The sequence below is a fragment of the Bicyclus anynana genome, chromosome 22 (assembly GCF_947172395.1).
Source record: "Bicyclus anynana chromosome 22, ilBicAnyn1.1, whole genome shotgun sequence".
Lineage (NCBI taxonomy): Eukaryota > Metazoa > Arthropoda > Insecta > Lepidoptera > Nymphalidae > Bicyclus > Bicyclus anynana.
Genome location: NC_069104.1, coordinates 7110525 through 7135752, shown reverse-complemented (window position 1 = coordinate 7135752; position 25228 = coordinate 7110525). Strand labels below are relative to the sequence as shown.

At 36.4% G+C, this 25228-nt stretch overlaps 1 protein-coding gene across 1 annotated transcript in view; it reads right to left on the bottom strand.

The window, feature by feature from the left end:
• Positions 1-24544, bottom strand: part of LOC112050675 (atrial natriuretic peptide receptor 2-like) — a 56687-nt gene extending 32143 nt beyond the window's left edge. Inside the window, exon 1 of the mRNA XM_024088988.2 lies at positions 24521-24544. The gene's annotated coding sequence lies outside the window, so the exon portion shown is untranslated. The remainder of the gene's footprint in view (positions 1-24520) is intronic.
• Between the last annotated feature and the right edge of the window lie 684 nt (positions 24545-25228).

Here is a 25228-nt window from a genome sequence, read left to right as displayed (position 1 = left end):
TTAGTCAACGTCTTTGAAAGTAGTTCAAATATGCTCCCGGATGTAAGTAGGGCAGCTTTGAAGTTTGTTTATGTACATAATTTTGACTATTCTGTTACCATTTCCTCGAGTATGGGTTGTGTTAAAATTCATAATTATATTATTTTAAAGACTTAACTCGCTAACTGTGGACCTTATTAGACGGCTCAAAGTCACACAGCGGGCGACAGAGTGAGCTATGCTTGGGGTTTCTCTGATTGATCGAATCAGAAATGAGGAGATCCGCAGATGAACCAAAGTCACCGACATAGCTCAACGAGTCGCGAAGCCGAAGTGGCAATGGGCAGGCCACATAGTTCGAAGAGCCGATGGACGTTGGGGTCCCAAGGTGCTGGAATGGCGACCCCTCACCGGAAGGCGCTGTGTTGTCAACCCCTCACTAGGTGGACCGAAGACATCAAGCGGGTTGCAGGGAGCCGCTGGATGCTGGCGGCTCGAGACCGTTTTGTTTGGAAGTCCATGCAAGAGGCCTGTGTCCAGCTGTGGACGTCCATCGGCTGACAGTGATGATGATGATGATGATTATTTTAAAATGAAGATTTTTGTATAAAGTTATGACAGTGTTATTATGTATAAGAAGGTGATTGGTAACTAGTGTTTAGTGTGCCTTTTTTTATATATTTTCATACTGTTACTATCCCCCTGGGCCTAGGGGCAGTTTTATACTGTTGCTATCGCGTTAACTTAGGAATTGAATCAGCGCCATCTAGTGGCACTACTGCACAACTGTTTCAATTCCATATTAATTCGCATTTACGTTAACGCGATAGTAACAGTATGAAAATCCGGGCTGCGATTTTTATGATAATGCCTCAGAAGAAAGTAAAGCTCAGTAGATAAGTATTCCATGACCAGTGTGCAAAGTGTTTAACTAGCGTATGCACTACACGTACAAATTGTATAAAATGGTAAACTAATTCTAATACATGTTCGTAATGAGGGTATGGTTTTTTTGCATCTATGGAGTGCATGCCACTGTACTATGACCCGACCAAAGATTTGAACCCAGGACCTCGAGATCCGAAACCACATAGGCTCGACTAAACAGTCACAAAATGATCAAACTGTTACAATTAGTATATAAATGTACAAAGAGCCTTGATAGCCCAGTGGATATGACGTCTGCCTCAGATTCCGAGGCTGTGGGTTCGAATCCGATCCGGTGCATGCACCTCCAACTTTTCAGTTGTGTGCATTTTCAGAAATTAAATATCACGTGTCTCATACGGTGACGAAAAAACATCATGAAACCTTACCAGAGGATTTTCTAAATTCTCTGCGTGTGTGAAGTCTGCCAATCCGCTTTGGGCCAGCGTGGACTATTAGCCTAACCTCTCTCATTCTGAGAGGAGACTCAAGCTCAACAGTGAGCCGAATATGGGTTGATTATGATGAAGTGTACAAAGAATTAATGTGGTGGTTCCATAAAGTAAACCCATTCATAACTGTGAAGAGAAAAATAAATACTCCGATATATTGGAAATAAAATCGAACATAGAAAAACACTCGCTTTATTTATCCGGAACGCGAATACAAAAACAAAAATGGCGACTGGAAAAATATCATCGGAATCGAATGAAAAGCATGTCGTTACTTGATGCAATGTAAAACATAAAATACGATCCGAATCCGAACCTATATGTTCTACTTTGTAATCAAGTCTGTTGAATGGGGGAATAAAAAATGTAAAAAATAGCTAAGTGCGAGTCGGACGTGTAGATACAGGGTTCCGTATACATATGAAAGTACAACGCATTAATTTACGTATTTAAGCCTCAGTAGCTCAACGGTAAAGCGGTCGGTCTCATCGACAAGGGGTGGTGGTTCGATCCCGTTGGTCTATTGTCGTACCCACACACAGTCTTTCCCGACTAGTTGGAGGGAAATTTTTAAATATTTGTCATATTTAAAAAGATCATCATAAGATAAACAGTTTTAAATAAACGAAAAGTACCCCTTAGGTTTTTGACCTGAGTTTATTGTTAACATGTAAATGATGCTCGGAAATATTTCCCATAACTTCAAGGTGTTGACAAGTCCACTCATAGGAGCCGAACAACTTAACTAATATTATTTAACTAGGAAATAACAACTTTTTATGTTTTTCATACATAGTAATTCAAAAAATTCCGACTATACATGTAAAACACGCCTTTATCTATCCTTGCATTTTAAAATACGTAAAACATGGCAACGTCATAATCATAAGGATACGTATAAGAGACACATTTTAAGATCTATTTCATCATCATCATTATCAGTCGATGGACGTCCACTGCTGGACATAGGCCTCTTGCATGGACTTCCAAACAAAACGGTCATCCAGCGGCTCCCTGCATACCGCTTGATTTACTCGATCCATCTAGTGGGGGGTCGACCAACATTGCGTTTACCGGTGCGGGGTCGCCATTCCAGCACCTTGGGGCCCCAACGTCCATCGGCTCTTCGAGTTATGTGGCCCGCCCATTGCCACTTCCGCTTCGCGACTCGCTGAGCTATGTCAGTGACTTTGTTCTTCTGCGGATCTCCTCATTTCTGATTCAAAGATCTATTTACTAAAGAAATATTATTTACTCCGAAAATATTCATTTTAGAACACATGTTCCTTGAACATTTTGAATTAATTTTTGTTAAAGAATGTAACCCTAGAGCAACCTGTATAAATACGAGTGTATAGAGATTTCATTTTCAAATGCTTATACCTATTTACACATACACATTACTAAAACATAATATATACAATGGAGCGATGCGGTAAACACGTGGGTGAGATGTTTTCCGATTCCCACAGAATGTGCGTCATCGATAAATGTTGGCATCTATTGGAAGATTCAGTAAATTCATGCTTTTAATGTATTTTCCCTAGAAACTTGATATACTCGTAATAATATTGTATGACTTATCCGGGCATAACATTTTAAGTAATGAATATGTAAATGAATTACGTACGTAAGTAGTTTCTAATTTACTGCTTACGAGTACGAGTACTACGGGTGCAGCATACATGAAAACAAATGCGATTTTTTTGCCGTAGGTATGTGTAAGTTTCGTAAGCTCCTTAATGGCGCCTCAGCGGCGTCACGGGGGGGTTTGGTCGAGCATCGCCTGATAGGGCCCGAAGGTAGATAGAGAAGAGCAGAACAACTTTCTAAGAGCATCTCCTCTGAGACTCGGATCTGTACTAGCCGTTATGGACGGGTGTTTTGACTTGAATGTATCAGTCCGGACGCTATCGAGAATGAGAATGAAATGCGAACGTGAGTTGGTTTGTTTGAACCACTAAACCGATTCTTATAATTCTTTCAGCAATGGAAAGCTACAGCGAGTAATATAAGTTACATTTTATCTCCGTATTCCCACGGGAACGAGATCGATGCGGATGGTAGTAATAAAAAATCACTAAAGCCGGATATCTAGATAATCAGTAAGCTAATAGATTGACATCAGTCATTCTACCATGCAAAGGTAATGTGTCACATACGTAGTAATTTAGCAAATGCATGATTGCAATGGATGTTGTATCATTTATACTGTGCTTAATGAAAGGCCCCAAAAAGGTTCTATTGAAAATGTTTAATAATTACTGTACTATAACAACTCATTTTATTTACTCATCGACGAGTACTTAGACTCATACAAAATATTTACATTTTAAGTAAACTGTCTAGAATTACATGATCCAAGATAATAATGTTCGAATATTGATAATTATTACGTACTATGTTTTTAAATTTAAGACGTGTTACTATGACCAATATCAACTTTTTCACTTCAGCTAAATGCTAAAACTTCTGTTGTGTACGTTATGGCGATCAAAGCTAAGATATCTCGGATTTGAATTTGGACGATAAGCTTACTGATTTTAAATATTGGAAATTACATTAAATACTAATAAAATATACAAGTGAAATGAATATTTGTTTGTTTCTTTCATGTAAAAAAACTATATGGAATATAGTTTGGTACAGAAATAGTTGCGAAAAAGCAATCATAGACAAAAAAAGTGGTTCCATAATATTTTTTGTAGGTACAGCAATCAAATGGAATCCTCCCGCATTCACTTTGGATGATATTGATATCGGTCTCGATTTTATTTGTGTAAAAGATTTTCTATCAATACGCGTTACATGCCGAGGTTATTTCCCTTCGATTTTGTTTATATATGTTTAATATACGAGTTTTTTCGTCATTTCGCTAGCGCAGTGTTGGGCCAATAGCCTGCTAAAGCCAAACATATCTACCTCATTTTATACTGAAATTTTGTTAGCCTGTTTTTGTTTGTTTTGTTTCTGTTTACTGGATGTTAAGTATTTTATATCAAATTAAATGTGTCAATAAAAATATTGCCAATGGGTTACACAAAAAGTTAATAGTATAAGTATGATGAAGATGATGTCCGAAATTCAGGACGATTATTTGCAATATTCTAAATATATTCTATATTCTAAAGGCCTATATTCATAATGTCCATAAATCAAACCCGTAAAATTTAAAAAAAATGTTAATTAATTATATTCTGGACTGAATTTTTTAAGGCAACCCTTTGGAAATACATTTGTATTGGTATATTTAATTAGATGTAAAATAAAAATTTCATCCAGTAAACAGATGGGTTAAGGTAAGTAAAGGATCCCAATATATGACATATTGGGACCCTTTACTACTAGTAAGAGATTTCCACAGAGCTAATGATCATGATTCCTCATGGCATCTTGTACAAAATATAAAAAAAAAATGAATTTTATACTTGAACTTTCATGATCTGCAGGGTTATTAAGTAACTCGGTGTACCATTCAAATAATAAGTCACTCATTATTTCACTCATTAAGCATTATTTGAATGGTGCACCTAGATACATAATAACCCTGCTGGAGTCTAGTTCTTACCAAAGCCACCACGTTCCAAACACCATATTTGGTTACCCTACTTACCTATGATAGGAGCATCTGACAGGCAGACAGCCTTCCTAAGATGAGGTATGTCTCGCCATCGCATGCTCTCGGTAAAATATACGAGACTTTTCGTTATTTTGCTAGCACAGTGTTGTCATATACAATACCCGGCAGCTGGTCCTAAATAAATATTTTCATAAACATTCTCCGAAAGATCTACAGCCTCCCTCCGATAAAAAATCGGTTCAATGCTGTTTTACTCTATTTTTTATCAAATAGGCCAATATTTACACGGTGGCAAACTCTGTGAAAATTCCGTTATAGGAAATTTTACTAATTCTCGACGCAAAAAGAATGGTGTTTTAAGTTTAACCGGTATGTGTATGTATGTAGGATCGTAGCTCTGTAACAGATGAATGAGTTTAGATGCGGGATTTTTGTATGAAAGCTAGTTTTTCAACGATGATTTTAAGGTTTATTACATCAAATTCGGCTTAGTTGTTTTCAAGTTACGGAAGGTTAAAACCACTTTAATCCTCAGTAACTTGAAAACGGCTCCACAGATAGACAAACAAATAATTAATTATGTACATTGTGTTAAAAATCCCGGTCAAATTGTCAAAAAATAATTTTTAAAGTGTATTTAGTAGTTATTTTACTATTTAGTATAAGAAAGAAATAAAAGTTTAATCAGAAAAATTATGGTCTACTTATATTTAAATCTATACTAATATTATAAAGAAAAAAGATTTGATTGTTTGTTCGTTTGTTTGCATTGAATTGGCTCTGAAACTACTTGGCCCGATTTGAAATATTCTTTCCACCATTAAATCGTAACATAACTTGACGTTTCAAAAGTGCTTGTAAACTAAGCCTAACTAAAATAAATAAATTTTGTATTTTTTACAGTTGGGAGGCTACACTATCTATACCCGAGTGCTATAGACTATATTTGATCCCAGTATTCCTATGGGAACAGGAACTACGCGGGTGAAACCACGCGTCGTCTACTAGTCAATAAATAAATATACATAAACAATACACATACATCACTATCTAGCCCCAAATTAAGCGTACTTATAGCATATTTTATGGGAAGGTAATAAGATAACTGATTTTATTATATCTATACTAATATTATAAAGCTGAAGAGTTCGTTTGTTTGATTGATTGAACGCGCTAATCTCCGAAACTACTGGTCCGATTTGAAAATTTCCATCAGTGTTAGATAGCCCATTTATCGAGGAAGGCCCATTATAGCCCATTTATAGGCTATATTATCCCTGTATTCCTACAGGAACGGGAACCACGCGGATGAAACCGCGCGGCGTCAGCTAGTACATTTATATAACAAAATCGGCTGTCATAAATATTAAATTATTGAAAAATTATCATAAATATTTATATAACGTTTAAACACCCAGGCTCTGAAAAACACTTGAATATTTTCCAGTTGTGAAAATGAATTTCTAAATTCCATTAAAAAAAATTAATTCAGTCAATAGCAGTGCTGTCGCTTGCAAAAATTATAATTAGCTAAAGACTGGGCGTTCTTGTAATTACTGCGCTCAAACGTACGAACTCTGTAACTTAAAGTAAAGTCAAGACCAGCCACTTAAACTTTGCAAAATACTTGAAGCTTTTACGCTGCAGTTTAATCTTTCGATGTAAAAGGTTCCATTTTTCTGCCACTTCAGATAAAATCTAACCAACGGGATATTTAAACTGCGTTAATTTGGCAATTGAACGTTTGTATTAAAAAGAAAAGAAAAAAACAGAAAGTACGTAGCGATACAATACATATACGAGTACAATCATCAATGGACGTCCACTGCAGGACATAGGCCTTTTGTAAGGACTTCCAAACATCACGATACTGAGCCGCCTGCATCCAGCAAATCCCTGCGACCCGCTTGATGTCGTCAGTCCACCTGGTAGGGGGACGACCAAAGCTGGGCTTTGTAGTGCGGGGTCGCCATTCCAGCACCTTGGGACGATATACTAGCATAATGTATGTATACGCCCAGCTTTTACAGGGAATATCTGACACTTTGAAAGCAGGTTTAAGTTCTAACTTAGGCTTAGTAAACCCCCTGCTAGTTAAAACCATCGTGTTATAAATTTTAATTTTACTTGCACCTACCAAGCATAGAACCTGGGACCAATTAGTATCTTCCATCTAGCAGCGTTAACCGCTACGTCAGTAAAGTCGGCAAAGGTAAAAGCTTTCAGCTGAATATCTGAGTGCATGAATAATTCAATACTGTCTTTGGACCAAACAGATGTTATTTTATTTTTAAAACACCAGCACACCTTTGGGACCTTGCGCTTTCAGAGTAATTTATTTTACAGTAAAGTAAAAACTGACTTTTGCATTTTAAAGAGAAAGGCTCTATGAACTACGACAAAGAATAATAAGTAATTCGGTTTAGTTTTTTCCCAACATTAAAAGCTTATTAAAAGCTTGACTGCATCTCAGCCTTGGTGGTGCAATGGTATTCGCAGTGGATTAAGAAGACTGAGGTCCTGGTTTTCTTAATTGGTCCAGGTCTGGCTGGTGGGAGGCTTCTGCCATGGCTAGGTACACCCGTACCGGCAAAGCGATTAAGCGTTCCGCTACAATGTCGTGTAGAAACCGAAAGGGGTGTGGATTTTCATCCTACTCCTAACAAGTTAGCCCGCTTCCGTCTTAGATTGCATCATCACTTACCATCAGGTGAGATTGTAATCAAGGGCTAACTTGTTGAGAATAAAAAAACAGAACACTGTAGTGTCAGCATTAAAGGATCTGAACTGCGCTTGAATTCGTCGATTTTTGCGGACAATAGCAAAATAAACCAATTATTCCCTATCTATACTAATGTTATAAAGCTAAAGAGTTTGTTTGTTCGCTTAATCGCTAATCTCAGAAACTACTGATCTGATTTGAGAAATTCTTTCAGTTTTAGATAGCCCATTTATCACGAAAGGCTATAGGCTTATATTATCCACGTATTCGTACGGGAACGGGAACCACGCGGGTGAAACCACGCGGCGTCAGCTAGTTCATAATAAACATCCTCCTATTAATAAATAATAAGGTATCACGTAAGGAAAACTAAAAGAAAAACATCTGCCGGTCGCGCTAACGAGATCTTTGAAGGCAGGGCGGGCTCAATCACCAATCAAGCGTGAACCGTCGGACATCGCAGCTCTGTTATTTGCTGTTTATTTTTTACCATGGCAATAGCCACCTCTTAACGACCTGTCTGGCACTGCTAGACTATTCTGTAACGATTTTATACCTCAAAAGGCGAAGAAAAATTGCATACCTGAGAATTTTCATAATTCTCTCATCATCATCATCATCATATCAGCCGATGGACGTCCACTGCAGGACATAGGCCTTTTGTAGAGACTTCCAAACATCACGATACTGAGCCACCTGCATCCAGCGAATCCCTGCGACTCGCTTGGTGTCGTCAGTCCACCTGGTGGGGGGTTGGCCAACACTGTGCTTACTAGTGCGGGGTTGCCATTCCAGCACTTTGGGACCCCAACGTCCATCGGATCTTCGAACTATGTGGCCCGCCCATTGCTACTTCAGCTTTGCAACTCGTTGAGCTATGTCGGTGACTTTGGTTCTTCTGCGGATCACCTCATTTCTGATTCGATCGAATCGATAAAAACGACGTCATAAAAAGGTGTAACGGGAAACTATGATTTTTACTGCAAACAATATAACTTTGTCTCTCTCCTTGAATACAAACAGACGAGTAAAAGCAAACCAAACAAAATTGTACAAAGTTTGTAAGTTCCTTTGATCCATGGAAGTCACGCGGGAACTAATGCTAAACTAAAATAAAAATGCCGTTGTGAAAGTTCTGTCCATTTTGTAGTACTTTTTTTATTACTGAACTTCAAAGGGAACACAAATGAGAAGTTGGCGGACATTTATAACACATTTATGTGAAAAGAGAAATACACTGGTTAACATGTGCCATTTAGGTTATAAACAATTTTATAGCTTTTTAATTTTTGGAAGCGGGTCTCCAACTTTTTCAAAAACTATCTACATTCAATTCCGAATCGAATGACACCTCAACCATTTTCATATGAGACTGAGAACTATTTTTAAAATAAATGGCCCTTGTGAAGAAAACTAAAAGGTCATTCATAAGTATAAAATACTAGCAGATGCATCCACCCAAGTAGTCCTCAGTCTCATGGAATAAAAAAATACGGGAATAAAATAAAGCTATCTAGTGGACGCCCGCGACTACGTCTGTGTGAAATTCAGTATTCCACAAATTCCGAAGAAACCATGAACTTTTCCTGGATGAAAAGTAATCTATGTGTTAATTCAGAGTAAAATCTATTTCCATTCCGAATTTCAGCCAAATCGGTTCAGTAGTAGTGGCACAGAAAACGTATGTAGTGACGGTAAAGAGTAACAAACATCCAATCCAATCCATACAAACTTTCGCGTTTATAATATTAATAATAGGATGACACTCACAATTTAAATATCACGTGTCTCAAACGGTGAAGAAAACACATCGTAAGGAAATCTGCATACCAGAGAATTTTCTTAGTTCTCTTCGTGTGTGAAGTCTGCCAATCCGCATTGGGCCAGCGTGGTGGACTATTGGCCTAACCCCTCTCATTCTGAGAAGAGACTTGAGCTCAGCAGTGAGCGAATATAGGTTGATAACGACGACGACTCACATATAACGTGGCTTTCTATTGGTAAAACAATTTTCAAAATCGGTTCAGTAGTTCATAGCACTCACACCCAGCACTTAGACACACACCACCAACTTCCCAATACCGGGCTGAGATATTTTACAAATAATCTTTTATTAGAAAAATATATAAGAAACAAATGATCAGTCTTTTATAGCCTGACCCAGGACTCGAACCCAGCAACTTATGATACGTAGCCTCAGAAGTTAGCGACTTATAAACGAGGTCCCAGATGAGCAATTAACATTTAAGGATGTACCCTGAATAGCTAAAATATTCTACTGAGGTTATGACGGGTCACTGTGATTTATGCCTCAAAGCAACTTTGTGAGGAAAGAGAATAGTTGATGACAAGGCTAAGATATAAGAGTAATAATCAGACAATACAGCGGCGAAGAGTCCATACAAACCGATTCCCTCCGGGTTGTCAATTGAAAATAAATACATATTCATTATTGTAATGAATACTGTCTATAATATGCAAGGATTTATGAGAAACCATATCACGTGGTATGAATTTCCGTTCCTTTGGTTTACCTTCGGCAATATTTTAGCCTTCGCCACTGCTAGACATAAAGCTTTTTATGTTTTGTGGGCTAACCCACATAATGTGGGTCCTATCCTGTGGATATCGGGCTATGAAATACCTAGCTTGAGATGAATATCTTAGCATTACATAGATTCACCGTGCGGGTACCAGATCCATCGTGTGACAGGCAGAAAAACTCCAAGCAGAGCCCTGAACTTGTAAATAGGTGTAGGTTTAAGGATATGCTTGACGGTTAACTAACACTCCCCTTCTCCGCTCGTGTTGTTTTCCCTGCTTAGCCAAATTTGGTACGATCCTACTAGTGCAGTTTTGGATACCCGTGCTAATACAGATAGTACTTTTATCTTGGAAATTTTCAGTAAAAATTCGCAGCCCGGATTTGAAAAGTTAGTACACCCATAGGCATTGAAGCACGTTAATGGCAGGCGTCCACATATCCGCATCGTACGTATTGGACGCATCGCATCGAACAGCTTTCAGTATTATTTGTATAGAAAGTCATAGTATGGATCAGTGGACGCCTGCCATATAGAAACAATATCACCATAGGGCTATTAACCCATATTGTAATAGCGTGTTGGTCATATCCCCATATATCCCATATATCCTTATAAGGGAGAGGGAGGATTTCACAAAATCACAGACGTAACCTGGTAAGAAATACCAACTGTGTATTTTCTCTATGGCAGATACAAAAATTCAAGAAGTATTTATTTTAAAGCTCCTTTTTATCCGCGTTTTTATTTGCGATATCATCATCATCATCGTATCAGCCGATGGATGTCCACTGCAGGACATAGGCCTTTTGTAGGGACTTCCAAACATCACGATACTGAGCCATCCAGGGAATTCCTGCGACTCGCTTGATGTCGTCAGTCCACCTGGCCTGCCGTGTCGACATTCCAGCACCTTGAACCCCTACGTCCATCGGCTCTTCGAACTAAGTGAACCCCACCTATTACCAATTCAACTTTGCAACCTTTTGAGATTTGTCGGCAACTCTGTTTTACTACGGATCTCTACTTTCTAATTCGATTACGTAAAGATACTCAAAAATAGCTCGCTCCACTATAAATTAATATTTCTTAAATTAATAAGCGTCAAAACACATTTTAATACAAACATGGACAATTGACATTCGGAAATCCAAATCCCTTGATATGTTTAAAAAATCCGTTAAGACATATTATCTTAGTCACTAGTTACATATTTTATTTTATTAGAATATTTATCATACGACATAATGATATATTATATATATTAGTTTATTTTATGATATTTATAATTATTATATAATTTGTGTATTATGGTTTATGTATTAGTGTGTAGTTATTTGTATGTATATGTACAATATTATTACGTACACACCACCTACAGTTATCCTAATAAGTTCCTAAGCCTAAGGTTGCCTGGAAGAGATCGCTACTAAGCGATAAGGCCGCCTTTTGTATTCTACTTTTTCTTGTGTTTCTGTTTTGCATGTTTTGTTTTATTTTTGTGGTGTACAAATAAAGAGTATTAAAATAAAAAATAAATGGAATTCCTCCGTTTCAAGGAAGCTTTTGAATTTCATACTTTTTGCTTAAAGTATGAAATTCAAAAGCGAGTAATCAATTAATAATAATCCCTTCGGTTTCATATCGCTATTATGTTGACTTAATTGCCTGTCGTAAATCTTCTGAGTAAGACACCAACTTTGTCGTTCCAAAACTCAACAAAAGGCGTCATAGATGTTTCAAACTCTATTACGTTTTATTAATTTTCCATTGAATTGTCAAATTCACTTTCATTTAATTACAACACACAATTAATTTCACTATACTGAGAGAAACAAATATAATTACTTGAATATCTATATTCTATATCTATACTTCTATACTAATATATAAAGCTGAAGAGTTTGTTTGTATGTTTGTTTGAACGCACTAATCTCTGGAACTACTGGTCCGATTTAAAAAATTCTTTCAGTGTAAGATAGCCCATTTATCGAGGAAGGCTATAGGCTATATATTATCCCCGTTTTCTTTCGGGAACGGGAACCACGTGGGTAAAACCGCGCGGCGTCATCTAGTATCAATATAAAAACCGGGCAAATATGAATTGAAGGGGTGTGAATTTTCATTCTCCTCCTAATAAGTTACTTCGATCTTCGATCTTAGATTGCATCATCACTTACCATCAGGTGAGATAGTCAAGGGCTAAATTGATTGGAAAAAAAGGCCTTGAATATTAAGTCTATATTATAAGAAACCTTGAATATTTCCATCTATTTCCATTCCAAATTTCAGCCAAACCGCTTCAGTAGCCGCAACGTAAAGGAAGAGTACTATTTACTACGTAGTACATAGTAATTCAGTCAAACACACGCACAAACTTTCGCCTTTATAATATTAGTGTGATTCCTTAGCAAATGAGCTTCATCATTATCAACCCATATTCGGCTCACTGCTGAGCTCGAGTCTCCTCTCAGAATGAGAGGTGTTGCCATTAGTCCACCACGCTGGCCTAATGCGGATCGGCAGACTTCACACACGCAGAGTATTAAGAAAATTTTCTGGTATGCAGGTTCCTTCGCGATGTTTTCCTTCACCGTTTGAGACACGTGATATTTAATTTCTTAAAATACACGTAACTGAAAAGTTAGGAGGTGCATGCCTCGGACCGGATTCGAACCTACGCCCTCCGGAATCGGAAGCAGAGGTCATATCCACTGGGCTATAATGGCTCCAAATGAGCTTACCGCCTAGAAATATTTGTCTCACAATTAACTTCACAAACGACGTCGCTTTAAAGCCACATTTGAATTTTATTTCCATAAAAGAATATTTATAAAATCAACAGAAATAATATTTGCATTTTATAAATACTTATTGCGCTTTGAATATATTCAAAGTAATTGCTCGTGTATTTTAAATACATGTGCTCGACGCGAAATACTTTTAATTTATAAATAGTGATTAACTTTGTTTTCTAAATAGTATATAACAAAGAATTGTGAAAATAGCTAATAATCTCTTTATTTACAAGCATTACCGCTTTTTATCATTATTTGCATTACATACATTTGCAATATATTATTATTTACGTGTATAGTGTTCAATATATTTTTTTTTTATTCTGTACACGTTAGCCCTTGACTACAATCTCACCTGATGGTAAGTGATGATGCAATCTAAGGTGGAAGCGGGCTAACTCGTTAGGAGTAGGATGAAATACACACTCATTTCAGTTTCTACACGGCATCGTACCGAACGCTAAGTCGCTTAGCGGTACGTCTTCGTCGGTAGGGTGTTAACTAGCCACGGCCGAAGCCTCCCACCAGCCTGCCCTATTTGTATTTATGTATTTCCCCAAGGTATTTCTAATATATGCAAGGTAATTTAATCGAGTTAGTTACATCTATAATTATACAAATAGATACATTTCTTTTTCTTAAGTATTAGTACTTTTATTGAGATAGAATACAATAGAAAACTAAAGCTAACTTATCCTTTAAAAATCTCCTTATTCTTCCATCAAGCGGGTTGCAGGGAGCCGCCAGCATCCAGCGGCTCCCTGCAACCCGCTTGATGTCTTCGGTCCACCCGGTGCGGAATATACAATATAGTATATATATTGTATTCATAAGTTATCTATATACTATCAAACTATATAGAGGGGAAGTGAATGAACTCCGAGTGGAAAATTCTATAAATCAATCCATAAAATTAATTGCCAGCAAGGCCCCGGACATGTCCGGCACGATCCATCTTAATCAAGACCCGAATTGCGGACGCACTGTAATTGGACAGTCGGTATTAATAATGAAAAAAGTTTGGGAGGTTTATAGGACATCGAAATCGACAAGGTGTGTGTGACAATTGTAAGCAAACGGGAATCGCAAACATTCGAAAACTTATATATATTACTAACTGATGCCGTGCGGTTTCACCCGCGTGGTTCTCGTTCCCGTAGGAATACGGAGATAGTAGGTATACAGCCTACTAGCGGACGCCCGCGACTTCGCGTAGAATGCAGTTTTTCACAAATCCCGCGGAAACCGTGGATTTTTCCGAGATGAAAAGTATGTGTTAATCCAGAGTAAAATCTATTTCCATTCCAAATTTCAGCCAAAACGCTTCAGTAGCTGCAGCGTAAAAGAGGAACAAACATACTTACACACTTTCACACTTACACACAAACTTTCGCTTTTATAATATTAGTATAGCCTATAGCCTTCTTCTATAAATGGGCTATCTAACACTGAAAGAATTTTTCAAACCATTAGTTCCTGAGATTAGCGCGTTCAAGCAAACAAACAAACTTTATAACATTAGTATAGATTACCTCATTCTCTGGATAGTTTAATTTATATAGCTCGTTGCCGTGACGTGAATTTCGTCGAGTTTCAATTAATTCGTTAAATGTTTTCCATGTTTGGCGGTAAACATCAAAATAAAGCATTTGTTTTCAATATCCATTTGTCCTGTAAAAACATTTTATAGTTGAAAATAATTATGTCGTATGTTCCTACGTAATACGGAGGAATGATTAACCGAAACTTTAATAATTGATTCGATAACTCGGTTTTCAGAAAATGAATATTATTTGACGTTGTAATGCAAAACGTACTTAATTGGGATCTTTATCAATTGAAATATTCGTAGAAAGAATAGCAGACCTGAACCAGTATATAAATTATCACATTAGAATATTTTTAATGTAAAATAGCACTGTATTTTATATTTTCAATTAAGTAGATGTAATCTGAATCATAGTTGTAACACGCAAAATATATTCAAGGTTAAGTTTACAATTAACCTTCATACTATAAAAGAAATAAATAAAAGTAAGTTTATAACATTACCTTATTATATACAAAAACAAACTTTAGCCCGTAAGTAAGTGTATTAACACTTACCTGCTAGGTTATTCTGTAACGATATTATTATAACTCGCAAGTGCGAGTTTCGAATTCACGTCTATCTTTCTCTGTTTAACACGATACTATAGAATGAGAAAGATAGCGATGAATTATAAACTCGCAGTTGCGAGTTATACAAAACGTCGTTGGAGAATAGCCGTGCTGGGCTTAAGTGTGGTAAAATGAATACACGAATAGACTAGATAACTAAATCTATACTTAATATTATGGAGAGGTAAAGTTTTTGTTGTTGTAGGGGGTAATCTGTGGATCTACTGAACCGATTTTGAAAATTTTTTATTACTAGAAATCTACATTATTTGTAAGTGTCATAGGCTATATTTTATCACCGTATTCTCACAGAAACGGGAACTAGCGCTAAAACCGCGGTGCGTCGGCTAGTTATAATTTTTTTTTACTTACACCGTTCATCGTACTGAGAGGGAGAACCTGTTACAGACAGACATACCTTATTTTATAAAGGCTGAAATTTAATAAGCCATAGGTGAGTATAGTAGCCAATTGTGAAATATGGACCATAGTGGCTTTAGGAGATAGTAGGTTTCAAGGGTCCAAAATATAATTTGTTCAAGAAAACATCATTATTCATCAACCCATATTTAGCTCAATTTGAAATTTGAACAGAATGAAAGGGGTTTGGCTCCACCACGCTGGCTCAATGCGGAGTAGCAGAGAATTGAAAAACACACACACGTAGAGAATTGAAAAAATTCTCAGGTATTTCTCGCGATTTTTTCCCATCACCACTAGACACACGTGATATTTAGTATCTAAAAAATGCACATAACTGAAAAGTTGAAGGTGCATGCTCCGGACCGGATTCGAAACTACATCCTCCGAATTTATGGCAGAGGTCATATCCACTAGGTTATAACGTCTTTTTAAATTTTACGTCGGGTGTTAAAAAAACACTATCTCTTTAAAAAAAAAAAACTAACACTGAAATTGGAGTAAGGTTACGCAATCCAAGGCTTTTCGAAATGCCATTTCCACATAATAACGTTTTCTTCCAAGAAGTTCCGCATTCAAGCCTAGCGTGACTGGCAAAGCTACTGTGTTGACCTTCGCAATGCGACACGTCAATAACTCAATAAACAGCACGCGTCACTCCGTTGACTAATGTGACACAGACTGAGACCAATTATTGTATAGGACCTGCCTTGCTAGACGTTACTTTTCTGTCAAAGTATATGATCAACGATCTAATGCGATTATAAAAACTATCTCTATAGAATCGATGTTAAATAGTTGTAATCGTGTTCGTCGGTTAAAGAGCTCCGTAAAAATATCTATTTGTGTAATTGAATTGTGTAAAAAACGGGCAAAAACTTCTAGTTTAGTTTAAGATATATACCAAATCTAAGCTCGTTTTCCTCAGAAAATGACAGATAATTTTGTTCGTGACTATGAGTGTGATACAGGTCCTTCTATAATTGGTCTGAGGGCACAGACTATACCAACACAGGATATCGATTCCTACGCCATTCACACTTGCGGTGTAGGGTGTTTACTGGTATGTACTCTTATAGTAGGGGAGCCTACGAGGGGATTTTTGCAGGTACTTGAGCGCGGCAGATGAACATAAGGCAGTATACTTTGAACGTGTTTCAGTACCTCCACAAAGGATAAGTGCTTAATATGTATGTTTAGGTTTAAGTTTAGGGCTACCAAAAAACTAACTTCAGAAATATTCAACCAGCACTTCAGATAAAGATAAGGTAGGTGAGTTAATAGCTAAAATGTGTGCATTTCGAACATCTGACGATTTAAGCATAACGTAATGGCAATTGAGAGTTACAAAGTTACAAAATAAAACCCTTATATTTCTGTTATCGAGCCACGAACGCGGTTAATTTTTTACTTATTTTGAATGAAATGATCTCCTAAATAATCGCTCATGTTTTCTAAAAGTATTTTTTCTTTAAAGTCTGTAGTTTTTTCCCCATCGCTGGAAGCAAAAAAGTATCCATTCTTTCTATCATTTAGTCTACCAGATTTCCATGACGCTTTAGTAACTGCAAATTTTAGCAACCCGGGTTCCCCTACTATAAGATATAGCATTTGTGTACAGCTTGACAAAAGTGTTGAAAGAGAAAAATCTTTGTAAATAAAAAAAAAAAAATTTTATATTTCCTTTTATTTTATCTTTTTATAAGATTTAGTTAAATATTTGTGAATAAATAATTAATAAAAAGGGTTAATTAAAAAGCGTTATTAGAGTAGAGTGTTTACTGTTTACTGCTATGTACCCCTATCTAGATAACATCTGTGTATAGCTAAAAGGAATAATTAAAAAAAGCGTAAAGCTATTACAGTAGGGTTAACTGGTATGTACTCGTATGTAAGAGAGAATCTCTGTACAGTTAAATTGAATTATGGAGATAATAGTTGAAGGAGAAAAGTCTTTATATCTGAAGAAAATCCCTTAAAGTGCCTTAAATCAGTTGAAGTATGATGACAATTGTTGGCTTTTCCAACAATTGTCGTCATATTTTAACTGATTTACATTATTTTATTTATTTTGGTCGGAAGAAGTCAAGCCACCTTGGAGCTTTCATCGAAAACGCTGCCTTCCTTCGAGTTAAAACAAAAACAATGCCTGCAAAACAATCCGTCGACAACTCCTTAACTCCACCCCATTCACCTACTTACGCTAGCGCCATTCCATTTCACTCTAGCACCGTCGAACAGTTCGCAAAATAAAGAAATAAAAGGAAAACAAAGAAAAGTTACAAATAAGCGAAAGAAAAACAAACGCGCCAATATAACGGCGAGATAAAATTACAATTATTTCTTGACAAAAAATACAAAAATAAAAACTAGTGACATTTCAACGGAAGAAAGTTATCCAAAATAACCAAGTCCCTATAAACTTTATATTAAGCGAATAAAAGTCAGGCATAGTTGGTAGCATGCCAAATAAAGATACCGCCGAGCTGCGTGTGATAGCACCAGTTGCCAGTTATACCAAGAACCTGTACTAGCCAGACCTACTTCATTTTGTTTTTTCATTTTTGTGAAATTTAATCAACATATTGTTTTTTTTTTTATTCTTTACAAGTTAGCCCTTGACTACAATCTAACCTGATGTGATGATGAAATCTAAGATGGAAGCGGGCTAACTTGTTAGGAGGAGCATGAAAAACCACACCTCTTTCGGTTTCTACACGACGTACCGGAACGCTAAATCGCTCGACTACAATGGTAAGTGATGATGCAATCTAATATGAAGCGAGTTAACTTGTTTGAAGGAGGATAAAAATCCACAACCCTTTCGGTTTCAACACGAAATCGTCCCGGAACGCTAAACCGCTTGACGGTACGTTTTTGCCGGTAGTGTGGTAACTAGCCACGGAGGAAGCCCCCTCAGACCTCAATTAAGAAAACCTTGAACAACCCAGCCGGGGAACGAACCCAGGACCTCCATCTTGAAAATCCACCGCGCATAGTACTGCGCCACGGAGGCCGTCAAACCCATGAAATCTGACTATCTCAAGCTCTCCTTCTATTTTTAAAAAAATACTCGTTAGATTAAATCTTTTGGATAAGGTGGTTGATTAAATAAACAAAAGCACTTGGTCCATAATTATTAAGCTTCAGAAGTCTCATGAATTAATTATAATAATAATTTTCTCATGATATTATTAAAATTTACGTAAAATATGGTAGAACAATAAAAGTAAAAAAGATATGTAAATCTATTAAAATTATTATGAAAGGTCATTACAATTTGAATATATTTAATATATTATTCTCTTTATTATATTTTTCAGAATAATAGATAATTTCTGTATAACGCTGGTTACTATTGAAAACGAAAACGTTTGTGACCCTGTGATTAGCTTTTTATTAAAAACTATCTGACGCCGCGTGGTTCATGTTCCCGTATGAATAAGGGGATATTATATACCCTATAGTCTTCCTCGATAAATGGTCTATCTAACACTTAAAGAATTTTTCAAATCGAACCAGTAGTTCCTGAGATTCAATAAAACAAACAAACGAACTCTTCAGCTTTATAATATTAGTATAGATACTTAAGGGTTTCTACATCTATCCCTATAAATACATACAACAAAAAATACTTGACCGAAGGGCATTTTTTTGCTATCACCATCTCACAGTAATAAAATGTAGTGATGATCTAATACTACAGAGTTACTCCGTCAAGGTCGTGGCGACAAGTAAAGCCTGAACAAAAGCCGCCTGACTACAAATGAGCTGCCCAAACATTTACTATGCGGTAGTAAAAATAGAAATAAGTCTAAGGAAAATAGTGTAGATATGTATTCACGAAAAACATATTATGACCGTAGATTGATAAACGAAGGCCGTAGACGTGGGTACATCTTGGCTCAAGAACGAACGTAATGGTTTAATACGAGTACTAGATCACTGTTTCGGGCAGCAGAGAAATAGAAATATTAAATTGGTCGCTAACCACCGATAGGATCGATGGTACTAACCGAAGAGAATGAAGATAATAATTCATCATCATCCATCATCATCATCATCATCATATCAGCAGATGGACGTCCACTGCAGGACATAGGCCGTTTGTAGGGACTTCCAAACTACACGATCCTGAGTCGCCTGCAACAAGCGAATCCCTGCGACTCGATTGATGACGTCAGTCCACCTGGCGAGGGGTCCACAAACACTGCGCTTTCTAATGCCGATAAAACCCAACGTTCGTCGGCTCTTCGAACTACGTGCCCCGCCCATTGCCACTTCAGGTTCACAACTCGTTGAGCTATGTCAGATAATAATTATTCAATATTTATAATCAATTTCCTACGAGTAATTCTAGACTGAGATATCTTACTGATAAGGTCTTAAAAGAAAGAAAAGCTAAAAATTTCAAAGCCCGATCCAAGATTCCTTCCTCGATAAATGGGCTCTGTAACACTGAAATAATTTTTCAAATCAGACTAGTATTTCCTGAGATTACCGCGTTCAACAAAATTAACAAACAAACAAACTCTTTAGCTTTATAATATTAGTATAGTTGAGAAGCCTGGGCGGAGCACTAATATGATACAAGCAAACGCCTGCGATTTCGTCCACACTAGACCTCCTTAATCCGGCCCTGTCGCCAAATCCATTCTTAGCGAATGTCTACTGCCATATTTATTATTTGTACGTGAATGAGTTTTAGATATTTGATTATGACCTTTCGCTTTTATACATATACATATATTTCCCCGCTTAATTGCCGTTCCCGTGAGAATACGGGGATAAAGAGCCAGTGACATGACACTCACAAATAACGGTAAAAGAATTTTCAAAATCAATTCAGTAGATCCAGGGATTCTCCTACAATACCACAAACATTACCTCTTTATAATATTAGTATAAATAGTAGGTACAGATAAAATGCAGTTATAAGCGAAATACAATATGATCACACAAATATTGCAAGAGGAGAAACGAAAAGTTCGTCGAACGCAATAAATTTATTTAATGTTTGCTGCGACGAACCCTATGTGCAATTCCTTTTTAGTCTGAAAGCTACGGCTCGTTTTATGTGCAGTTTTATCTAAATAGCGTTCGTCTAGATTAGATTATTCTATTTTTCGTCTAGCCAGATATTGTTAATTGTTTATAACTAATTTACGAACTGCTATAACCAGTGGATATGAACTCTGCCTTCGATTCCGGAGGATGTGGGTTCGAATCCGGTCCTCCAACTTTTCAGTTGTGTGCATTTTAAGAAATTAAATATCACGTGTCTCAGACGGTGAAGGGAAAACGTCGTGAGGAAACCTGCGTAGGTACCAGAGGATTTTCTTAATTCTCTGCGTGTGTGAAGTCTGCCAATCCGCATTAGGCCAGCGTGGTGGACTATTGGCCTAAGTCCTAACCCCTCTCTCATTCTCTGAGGAGATTTGAGCTCAGCAGTGAGCCGTATATGGGTTGAAAATGATGAATTTATGTACTAAAACACACACACGAGGTACATAAATTATATTTAATTAAATTAAATATAATTTATGTACCTCGTGTGTGTGTGTGTATGTCTTTGTGTGAGTGTGTGTAACTAAAGGAACAGCTGAAACGCATTAAAATACAGTTGACATCCGTATTCTTACACCTCGCATTAAATTAGTTACAATTAACACCCATATTCCAACACCTATAACTTAAAAAAAGTTTTGAACGAACCATTCATAGTTTCAGATTTGTTTCCAAAATTAAAAATGTTTTTTTTTATTCTTTACAAGTTAACCCTTGACTATAATCTCACCTAATGGTGAGTGATGCAATCTAAGATGGAAACGGGCTAACTTGTTAGGAGGAGGATAAAAATCTACATCCCTTTCGGTTTCTACACGACATCATACCGGAACTAGCCACGGCCGAAACCTCCCACCAGCCAGACCTGGACTAAATCCAAAAAAAAATCAATCAATCAATCGTGGTCAAGGCTCCAGAGTGAGGAAACTCCTCACAATACGGGCTATCTGAAAGATTATTGCCACCTGTACATAATTTTGATTCAATAGTCAAACTTCTATTACATTTCTCTAGGCACTTTATTTTCCGAAGTGGCAATATTTTATCGTGGAAATCAACAATTTTCAGAGCATGAAATTAAGTTTTAACGACCGCTTGACATAAAATCGCTCACTGGGAATTATATTACCTTCTACAGCTTTCGTGAAATTTGTTACATTGTGCTAAGAACAATTTATGGGTATCAATAGCCATAAAGTATTTTTTTATAACTCCATCAATGGCAGACGTGAGCCCTTAAAGCTCTCAACTGTATATGAGCCCCATAAAAATAATACCTTAAAAGACGGGTGTGGTGACTATTTTTAACGTAAAAACATTACCCTCCGTCTGATGTAGTTGGTTAAAAAGTTTTGACAGCCTCCGTGGTGCAGTGGTGTGCGCAGTGGACTTACAAGACGGAGGTCCTAAGTTCGATCCCCGGCTGGACCGATTGATGTTTTCTTAATAAGTCCTGGTCTGGCTGGTGGGAGGCTTTGGCCGTGGCTAGTAATCACCCTACAGACAAAGACGTACCGCCAAGCGATTTAGCGTTCCGGTACGACGTCGCTTAGAAACCGAAAGGGGTGTGCATTTCATCCTCCTCTTAACAAGTTAGCCCGATTCCATCTTAGATTGCATCATCATTTACCATCAGGTGAGATTGTAGTCAAGGGCTAACTTGTAAAGAATAAAAAAAAGTGGTGTTTCTTGAAGCTACCCCAACCAACCAAGCCAACGACATTTTATACTTTAGTAACTACTAAGCTGCAATAATCTATCGAGCAGAGTTAGTTCAGCTGCAACTGCGGTTAAAAAAATTCGTCATATGACATAGACACTGCTAGACTAGTGTATTTAAACCCATTTTTTTTTTCAAAATAAAATTTACCCTATGTTACTTGTGGATAATGTAGCTTTCGAATGGTGAAAGAATTTTTAAAACTGGTTTAGTAGTTTTTAGCCTATTCATTACAAACAAACAAACATACAAACAAAGTTTTCCTCTTTATAATATTAATATTGTATATACGGTATTTAAAGTTCAAACACATAACTAGACATGGTGTATGTGTATTTAGGTATTATTTGTGTAATTATCTTTCGTTGTTTATTATGCGACTCAATGAAATGCGGTCAATTAACCTCTTCTCTTCGCCTGAGTTTTGACGCGCTATTGACATATCTCTATTATAAAATCTTTGATCGTAGCTACTAAACGAATGAAAATGACGTAAACGACCTATAATTTATTTATTTATTTATTATTTGGACCACCAACAAAATTATATGTATTCGGAATTAAAAAACTTAATAAGTAGGGTATTAAAACACATATAACTTTACTTAAAGGTAGCCACACCATGCATAAAGTGTAGGTCGTAGCAACAATTAAAAATTAAGTGTTAAGAAAAAGTTAAAAAAAATAATTTACATAAATTTACACAAATTAAAAACAGAGAAAGAGAAAAAAAAATAACAATAAACACTAGAAATTAGTTAAAAAGGAAACTGTTAATTTCACAACTAAACTCTAAGGTTATTATAAAATGATTACTATATTAAAATTTAAAAAAATAAACGCTGAAGAACTTCGGGTATTCCAGGAACCCCAGGCTGTAATTTCCGTTGTCAAAGAATTGAAACGGAAAGAACTGCATCTTTAGTATAATGATACGCTGCGGTTCTGGAATCTAGGAGATTATAAATATAAATCCTTTCAGTGTAGTTTATTTCGTAAATTAATTTGAATTTGGAAATCGGTTCTACCGTAAATAACTGGCTATTTACATAATCCACCAAACTACGTAAATGTTCATGAATATATTTACAATAATCCTAACTAGGTGGCTCAGTATCGTGATGTTTGGAAGTCCTTACAAAAGGCAGTCCTGCAGTGGACGTCCATCGGCTGATATGATGATGATGATTATGAATCCTAACTAGTATTATGAATGCGAATGCGAGTTAGTTAAATTGTTTCGCTTTCACACCTAAATCAGCAAACCAATTTATTTTTTTGTAACTAATGGAAAGTTACATTATCGGCAAAACGTACGTTATACTCACACGGAAACATGACGCTTCTGTTAAATAATAAAACAATAAAAATGAATTAAAGTTAAACTACCTGAAACTACTATTTCCGCCAAGAGGTAATTGCTATATAAAATGTATTCAAAATCCTCTTAATGTGCTAACTATATTCAAAAATATCTGCTTTCCTCCTGTAATATCTTATTTAATCTCTACTCTGGTCCAAAATATTGTGCAAACCAGCTTATTATTAGATGATTTAATTACCAAGTTAATCTTCTTCGTCGGGAAATCTGTCCGTAAAATTTAATCAGTTGTCTCTAATGAGAAGCGGCGATATTTCGTTTCATTTCGTTGAAATAAGCAAACGATAAAATAAATTAAAATTAAGTTTATAATAAAAAAGAATAGTATTTGAATATTCATTAAAAATTATTTTAAGAGTTTTAAATCACCCATTTTAAATATTAAATTTAGTTGTAAAATAATATAAAAAGCAATAATAGTTATATACTTATTCATTATATACATATACATTTGTAAATAAAGCCCACCAACCCTTATTAGAGCAGTGTGGCGGATCTAATCTCTAAAATCCTTTTCATATAAGAACAAGGGTTGACTGACTTCAACCACCATTAAAATAGGCTGAAGCGGATTATAACTATACATACTTATATATAGTTATATTATATATTAGTTAGTAAGTTTAGACTTTTATGCAGTCTAAATTTATAACACAAAAGAAAGCTTTAAAATTACAGGCCAAGTAAAGTAGGTACGAAGTAAAAATAATGTACATGTCAACATTTCGCATAGTACTGAATTCCAGCGACAAACAAAACACAACAACTTACGTAGATAATTCCACGGTTAAGCACAAAACACACTCGAAACCACTTACACTTGTAAAATACTTGTAATAGAGTTCGGGGGGAAATATTTATTTATCGTAGCGTTACTACGAGGTGCTACGAGCGTAGCGCGCTACGGGCGTAGCGAGACTGTCGTAGACGCCCGGCCTACAAAGGCTCGGAAGGAACTCTGATCAATGAGGCCTCACGCCTCGGCCGGCACTGTTTACGGTCCCATGATTTACTCGCGCTGTGCTGCATTTATGATGTGTTAGCACGCGTAATTTCACAATGATTTGTCCATTTGTCTTCGTTTCGTGTCAAATTAGCTCATTGTTTTCGATTATTTCGTTTCATATAATAGGAAACATAATAAACATTTGTATTGTAGCTTGTTGTTAACATTTATATTGCAGTTGTTTATATAACTAGTTGACCCGGTGAACTTTTACATTTATAGTTTGACGATTATTTAATCAGTTGCTTTTGAGTGTGTCTTTTCTTCCAACAAATTCTCAGTACAGTCTAAAGGCTAGTGGGTTAGGTTAGTTAGTTGAGTGTGTCTTTTCTTCCAACAAATTCTCAGTACAGTCTAAAGGCTAGTGGGTTAGGTTAGTTAGTTGAGTGTGTCTTTTCTTCCAACAAATTCTCAGTACAGTCTAAAGGCTAGTGGGTTAGGTTAGTTAGTTGAGTGTGTCTTTTCTTCCAACA